The sequence below is a fragment of the Rhagoletis zephyria genome, unplaced genomic scaffold (assembly GCF_001687245.7).
Source record: "Rhagoletis zephyria isolate East Lansing unplaced genomic scaffold, Rhagoletis_zephyria_1.1 Rzeph_scaffold_05921, whole genome shotgun sequence".
NCBI classification, from domain to species: Eukaryota; Metazoa; Arthropoda; class Insecta; order Diptera; family Tephritidae; genus Rhagoletis; species Rhagoletis zephyria.
In genome coordinates this window covers 1-8379 of record NW_016163004.1, presented here as the reverse complement: position 1 = coordinate 8379, position 8379 = coordinate 1, and the positions used below count along the sequence as shown (strand labels likewise).

Below are 8379 nucleotides of genomic sequence, written 5' to 3'. Positions count from 1 at the left end.
CCTTCTAGATAGCCAAAAATCATGCGACCCACATGACCCTCAACTGTAGAGACAGGAAAATGCGGGATGTCCTTGTAGTCGAAGGCTTGCGTGTCTGTGATGTGATCGGCCATCGAGTTTAAACCCGAGCCGCAAATTATGCCAACCTTGGGACGAATGTCGGTGCGCTCCAATAAGAAATCAGCGATCTCTTTAATTAATTCGTAAGAGTAGCTGAAAAGAGAAAAAAAGGGTTAAAATAAATATCGTGTGTTGTATAATATATATTTAACGATAATAGGAAAATAGAACAGAAACCTTAATGCAATGGCTGTTGGATGATACTGATGGTTCATCATTTTTGGGATGACAGACAATATTGGTGCCAATTGGAGATGAAGTTATGTATATGCGATGTTTAAATAATCATACACAAATTGCTTTACGACCCAACTCTTTTCACGTTCAATGCCAAGTAAGTATTTGCAGCTAACTTCAAAAATGTTACACCAATAAAAATTATGCTTTTTTGCTATCTGAAGAATGTTATTGAAAAGGTGAAAAACATCCGTTAAAAAAAACAAGTTTTTATCACGATAAAGGCCGTTTTCACAGTGGAGAACTAACTTACATGCAGCAATTAAATAGCGATCGATTTTTAGTGCACAAATTTAAAGATAACTTTCGAATGAGAGTCGACCCTCAGAGAGCGTTTTTTTATCTTTTAAATAATTTCGTATTTTCATCTCGAGCGCACGCATACCCTCACTCAGTATTCGTAAACAAGTGTGGAAACATAATTTGTTTCTATACTAACCCTGTCGAAAATTGAGTATAGAATTCTAAAATAACTCATTAGTGTCGTAGTTCCATTGCAATGAATGGATTTTGTTTGGCAGTCTATATATATTGAGCGTGAAAAATAAGTATAAGACGATTTTATTTACTAACCGACTTCACAAAAAGGAGACGGTTATCAGTTCATCGGAATATATATTTTTTTTATGAATGTTACCGCATAACTTGGGACCACGTTAACCGATTTCGATAATTCTTTTTTTTTTTTTTAAGGAAAGGTGTCACAGGTGGTTTAAATCCGGTCATTGGATCATAAAAAATTAACGATAATCTTAAATTTGTATATATGAATTGAAGTGGGTTTTGTTTTTTGCTTAAAAATTGCTTGTTTTACAGTTTACTTAATTTAATCTATGCTTAAACTGGCACTGAAAAATTGGTCCTTAGAGTATTTTGTGGTTTGAAAGTTTTGCCAGCTATCTAAAATTTCAAGTCATTACATTTATGTACATAATTTTTAGAGTTTAATTTATTAAAAAAGTCCACATCAACTAAAAACCACATAAAAAAAATAAAAATAATAATTGAATAAAATAAAAAAAGTAAATTCTACTGGTCGTAGGATCGAACTCTCGACCTCGCAGCTCTTTAATCTGCATTACTGCCGTCTGCGAGGGTAAAGTTTTGATCAGATCAACTACAATGATAATCCGGATCAATGCTACCGTCTGTCTATGCTATTATACGTTGTCACTAGAGTATCAGTAGTATAGAAAGGTATTTCGATGCTGATGTGCAGACAATTTTTCTAATTTCAAATTGATTTAACATAAAGCGAAAAAATCAATTCAATAGTGACACCAATACCAATGCCGAACATGTACATGGTTGGGGCGGAAATGCCTCCTAAGTGTATGCTTTAATATTGATACTGAATTACAGAAACGTGCTAAGCAGCAGTTTGAGAATCAGATCTATGTAGAGTAAGATTCATGCAAGGAAGAAGGTAAAGCTGAGTATGTAGAAGAAGAAAGGGATAAAGGCAAATATTAAAATAAGAGAAAAGAAACCTAAATATAAAGACAAAGAGGAAGGAAAATTTAAATACCTAACCTAATAGCAATGGTGGGTGTGAATATGTAAATGAAGATATAGATCAGGGTAAAGGAACAGATAAAGATGAAGACGAAGATGAAGATGAAGATGAAGATGAAGATGAAGATGAAGATGAAGATGAAGATGAAGATGAAGATGAAGATGAATATGAAGATGAAGATGAAGTATTAGGTTAAACTCCCCTCCACTTAACCCATCCCAACCAAGGTTTTTTTTACCTGAACTCACCTTAACCCAGCTCAACTCAACTCAATCAACTCCCCTTAATTTTAGCGGTTGAATGTCAACCGCTGGGCGAACACTAGTTAGTACATAAAAATCCCAAATCGAAAAAATATATACATTTTTAAATAGAGTTGCCAAATATCGAGAAAATATTACAAGTTTTGTATGCGAGCTAAATTATTTTACAATTATAAGCTAGTGTTGAAGCAAGTTTAATGCATCCAGACATTTTTGCTAAGAGTTGCTATCCTCCAAAAAAGTAAAAGATATAAAATACAGTAATCATGACTTCTAAAGCATTCGTCAATTGATTTTAAAAATATGGTTGCCAACTGCGTAAAAAAAATAAAAAAAAATTATAAACATATATACAAAATTACGAAAATATTATAATAACAAATACAAACAAAAAGTACTTAAATTTTTAAGAATGAATTTACATACATACATTAGAACGTACAACTTTACAAGTAAACGAAAAAAAAAATTCGGGGTAAACCTCTGAGAGTAAAGTATTTTCGCAAGGCAGTTTCGAAATTTTTTTTTGACCGAACCTAGGGGTTGCCTTTTGTTCAAATTTGTTCGGACGTTCCGATTTTTTACAATTTACATGGAGGCATTTGTTAACGTTCGTTGAAGTCATTTCTTCGTACAAGCAGACGTACATATCGACGCCTCCAAACCATACTATGCTGAGTCTGACTAAGTCTAACGGGGTTTTTATTAATATTCGCAATGTTTTACATGCTAAATTTTTTTTTGTATTTTATTTTGTTTTGAAATATGGCTTACATTTTAGCAAACCCCTATTTAAATTCAAATATGAAGCTGTGTACGAAAATTATTAAAAATCTGCTAAAACTACATAACTGATTTTTTTAGAAGTTCTTGTTAAAAAGTTTGCAATTTTGCTGAAACTTGGCAGATTTTTCATAATTTTCGTACACGGTTTGAATGGGGTTTGCTAAAATATAAGCCATATTTTAACACCAAATTAACAAAAAAAAAAAAAAAATGCAAATACTAACAAAAAAACGTATACTCAATTTTGTGAGTAACAGTACCTACATAGAACAATATGAACAAAAGTTATTTGAAGCGTTCGGACGTTCCGATTTTCAATGTACTTACAATCGATAATCGTATAGCTTTCCGAAAAAAATTGTATGCGACTAACCAAAACTAGCTTTTGTATTAAAATTTTGATAAACAAAGTAAACGTTACGACTCTTTTTTAACCGACCTCCAAAAAAGGAGGAGGTTATCAGTTCGTCGGAATATTTTTTATTTTTTTTATTTATTTTTTTTGTATGTATGTTACCGCATAACTTTGGACCACGTCAACCGATTTCGATAAGATTTCGATAATATATATATATATATTTTTTAAGTCGGTTTTTTTTTGCTAAAAATTACTTGTCTACATGTAAAGTATATTTTGCGTTAAAACTGGAATGTCTAAACGAGGAAAATGTTTCAATAAAAGATATTATTTAATTGCCATAGAACAAACCTTGGTTCAGGTATATGAATTTCTTTTGTATTAAATTATAAAAAAAATATACATAAATAGAGGTGGTAACCTTCGTTTGTTATTTCTGTTAAAACGCTATTTTATGGTTTATTAATAATATGACAATATTAATATTATTATAAATCCTCTTTCATTCGATGCCAAATTTGTTTAATTTGGATAAACGGTTAGTTTATTATCCGGAAAGGCATTTTACTTCGGAGTAAAAAAAATATTTGGCCAAGTTTAACTGTTAAAAAAACTGTTATTTTCGGTCCCTGATATTTTTATAAAAAAATACTAAAAATAAATAATAAAAAAATTAATTATTAAACCTTTTAAAATTTAAAAATTAATTAAAAAAACGCAATCCTGTTTTTATACAAAATTTAAGCACTTCTTTACGAAAATACAGCAAAATGCTAAGAAACCTATTTTCGCCCATGGTTTCTTCGACAAATTCGCTTAGACTTAAACGTAGACTTCCTCTGTGCTTTATGCGCGTAGTCGGGAAAACCTACCATACAAACTGACCCGCCCTAGTGTATATATTTACATACAGTGTTGGACATATGTATCATTTTGTACCAATTCAAAATGATATTGTTGGCGACCTATGTTTATTTATGGATTATAAGGCTTTTTAATTCAACTACGGTTCATTTCATAACAAATACCATATAACCCTAAGCTCAAAGCTTTGTAGAAAGCTAAAAAAAAAATCATCAAATTCGCATCCACATTTTTAGCCACTTGAAACTTGCACATTATGACGCTAAAATTGAATGGGCTATAAAANCTCTTTACCATTCGACACACTAGTTCACCGCAAATAGACTGCCGCGACTTGCCCACCATAACTACTTCCTCATGATTTGCATCTTCTTCACTGCTGTCGTAATCGGTCGCACACTTGTTTGTTATCAAACTGAACGCGAATACGGTGAGATCACAATGCCTGGCGGTTATCACTTCGTGCACGGTGGACATGCCCACTGCATCGACGCCCATGATGCGTAGCATTTTCAGTTCTGCCACCGTTTCATAGTTGGGTCCACCCAAGCAAATCAAGACACCCTCGTGCACATCATTTTCAATGCCCATCTCGCGTACAACCTTTCGCGCCTTGCCTACCAAATGACGATCGTAGGCATTTTTCATGGGCGGGAAACGGGGACCGAAACGTGGATCGTTGGGTCCTTGCAGTGGTGAATTGCCAGCAATGCCCATAATATTGATGTGATCACGCACGATGACGATATCGCCGACCTTGTACTTGGGATTTAGACCGCCCGCAGCATTTGTTACAAAAAGATATTGAATGCCGACTAACTTCATGACGCGCACAGGCATAGAACACTTGGTTAGCGGATAACCTTCGTAGTTGTGGAAGCGACCTTGCATGGCCACCACAGGCATGCCTTCTAGATAGCCAAAAATCATGCGACCCACATGACCCTCAACTGTAGAGACAGGAAAATGCGGGATGTCCTTGTAGTCGAAGGCTTGCGTGTCTGTGATGTGATCGGCCAGCGAGTTGAGACCCGAACCGCAAATTATGCCAACCTTGGGACGAATGGTGGTGCGCTCCAAAAAGAAATCAGCGATCTCTTTAATTAATTCGTAGGAGTAGCTGAAAAGAGAAAAAAGGGGGCAAATTAAATATCGTGTGTGATAGAAATATATACAGAATCTCCGACGACGGTAATTTTTAGGCAAAAACCAAAACCGACTTCAATTCACATATATAAGATATATATATATATATAAATATATATATATATATATATATATATTTCATGATCCAATGATCGGATCTAAACCAGATTAATATGGGACCACCTCTGAGACACTACCTTTCCGATAGAAAATTAATTATCGAAAACGGTCGACGTGGTCCAAAGTTATGCGGTAACATACATAAAAAATAATATAAAAAAATATATTCCGACGAACTGATAACCTCCTCCTTTTTTTGGAAGTCGGTTAAAAATAGAACAGAAACCTTAATGCAATAGCCGTTGAAGTGTACTGATGGTTCATTTTTGGTGCCAATTGGAGATGTAGTTATATGCAAAAATAGATATGTAAATAGTCATACACAAATTTCTTTACGACCCAACTCTTTTCACGTTCAATGCCAAGTAAGTATTTGCAGCCAATTTGAAAAATGTTACACCAATAAAAATTAAGCGTTTTTGCTATCTGAAGAATGTTATTGAAAAGGTGAAAAACATCCGTTAAAAAAAAACAAGTTTTTATCACGATAAAGGCCGTTTTCACAGTGGAGAACTAACTTACATGCAGCAATTAAATAGCGATCGATTTTTAGTGCACAAATTTAAAGATAACTTTCGAATGAGAGTCGACCCTCAGAGAGCGTTTTTTTTATCTTTTAAATAATTTCGTATTTTCATCTCGAGCGCACGCATACCCTCACTCAGTATTCGTAAACAAGTGTGGAAATATAATTTGTTTCTATACTAACCCTGCCGAAAATGGAGTATAGAATTCTAAAATATTTTGGCAGTCTATATATAGTGAGCGCCAAAAATAAGTATAAGATGATTTTATTTATTTATATTTTCCATACCAAATTTTTTTTTAGCTTCCTCAGCGAAAAAAAATCTCAAAAACTTACTATGCATAGACTATAAGTAAGCGTTCGATAACACCATAACAATAAGAGTGTACGCTTACTCGATATTATCCAAAGTTTTAGAAAACTATGACAGTTAAGTAGGGAAAATTGAGAGAGCAAAATATCATCGAACAAAACTCTCAAAAATCAACGGGTTCGTTGAACATTTCTTGCATTTTTCCCGAGTTCAGTATGAAATCAGAAAAAAAAAAATATTATTGTGATTTTTGCTGTTGAATCAACTATATTTTTTATTAAAAAAAAATAAGAAAAAATTGGTATAGAAAATATAAATAAATAAAATAGTCAACACGCCAAGGTATGCATATTTTTGACGCTGACTGTATATAAAAGAGAAGATGCACACCTATATATGTATGTGTTTGTCTCGACTAGGAGAAGGTAGCTATGTATAAAGAGAGTTACCACCTATTTTAATTATTTTAAATTAAAAGGATTGACCAAATATCGAAATACGAGTGCCAAATTGGAAAAGGTATAAGAGAGCTCATTGAATCTTTTTAAGAGGGTTGCCACCTGGCTCGAAAATTCAATTACATTAACTTGATTAGGAAAAAGAATATTACATTATGGGTGTCTGACGAAAGACGTTTAAGAAGGTTACAGTTTGAAAATATTTTGGAAGAGGTTGCCATATGTTTGAAAAGTCCAATTTAATTTAATTGTACACAAGTTAAATGAAACATGTATTAAAATATTAGTATCAAACGAAATCTTGTGTTTGAACACTTAGAGTATTTTGAGGTTTGAAAGTTTTGCCAGCTATTTAAAAATTATATTCAATTCAAGTTATTTAAAATGTTAAATTAATTATTACAAAATGCTTCTGAAACGTCTTTATTGGAATTAGAGAATTGAAACATGTATTACAATATGGTTGTCAGTTGAAAAAGTTTAAAGAAGGTTATATTTTGAAAATATGTGTGTATTTTGAAGGCGGTTACTAAAACAAAAATGTGCAAATCTCCTATGTGTTTGACTGAGTTTAAATATGTTGAGATTTATTGAAATAAATGTACGCTAACGTAACACGCAGAAATTTCATACACTCACCAAAGCAGATGAGTGCAAACTAGTGAGAGGCATCGTGGCAAAACGAAGATGCGATAGTGAGTTCAATAGTTCGGAACTATTTCCGTTTTCCTGCTGGGAGGTGCATTGAGGGTAATCAACGGTAAGTCATTTAAAAACATTATCTACATATTTACTCAGACAGGCCCCTTTGTTTGGGGAAATTAAAAACCTTGAATATACATACACACCGGCAAAAAGTATTTGCACAGCAAATTTTTCAAAATATATGCAAAAAAAATTTTTTTTTTCTAATATTTTTCCGCCAATTTTTTATAAAAATACGGTTCATTCTACAACAAAAAACATAAAAATTTAATTCCTAAACTTTGTGCAAAACTTCCGAAAATTCCGCAAATTTTCAACTTTTTAATCAGATTTTTTATAATTTTTTTGAGTACGCAAATTCGTAGCCCAATCAATTTTATTATAATAAAGTACTTAAAAGTAGCTAGGAATTACTGTTGATTTTTGGCAATTTTTTTCGCGCAGTCTCTTCCACACAAAATAAACTTTGAAAATACTTTATATGGAAGAAATGCAAAACACCTTCCGAAAAAAAAAATCTCAAAAATCAATGTGATTTTTGACTAACTCCGAACTTGCATTTTTGCACTAGAATTTATGCAAAACTGCATACTCGAAAAAATATATATATAAAAATCGGAAAAATCTGATTAAAGAGTTGAAAGTTTAGATGAGACATTGCGGATTTTTTCTAATTTTTACTAATAATATACTAAGCTAGACGTTATTGAAAAAAATATAAACATTAAATAAACATAAATAGTAAATAAAAATAACCAAAATTTATCAAACTCAAGTGTAGATTATAGAGCTTATAAAAAGTAACGTTGAATTTAGGTAAATATAGAAACCAATTAAAAAATTATAAAAGTGCAAATATTCTTTTCGCCACAAAAAGTTCGTTTGAATTTATTAACGTTTTTGATTGGACTGACCATAAAAAAACCATGTGATATTTAAAGATTCATATGACTACAAAAGAAGCAAT

The 8379-nt window shown here is 32.3% G+C and overlaps 1 pseudogene; it reads right to left on the bottom strand.

Moving 5' to 3' along the window:
- LOC108372614 (purine nucleoside phosphorylase pseudogene) overlaps positions 1 to 5264 on the bottom strand; it is a 5423-nt pseudogene extending 159 nt beyond the window's left edge.
- Positions 5265 to 8379: the final 3115 nt, after the last annotated feature.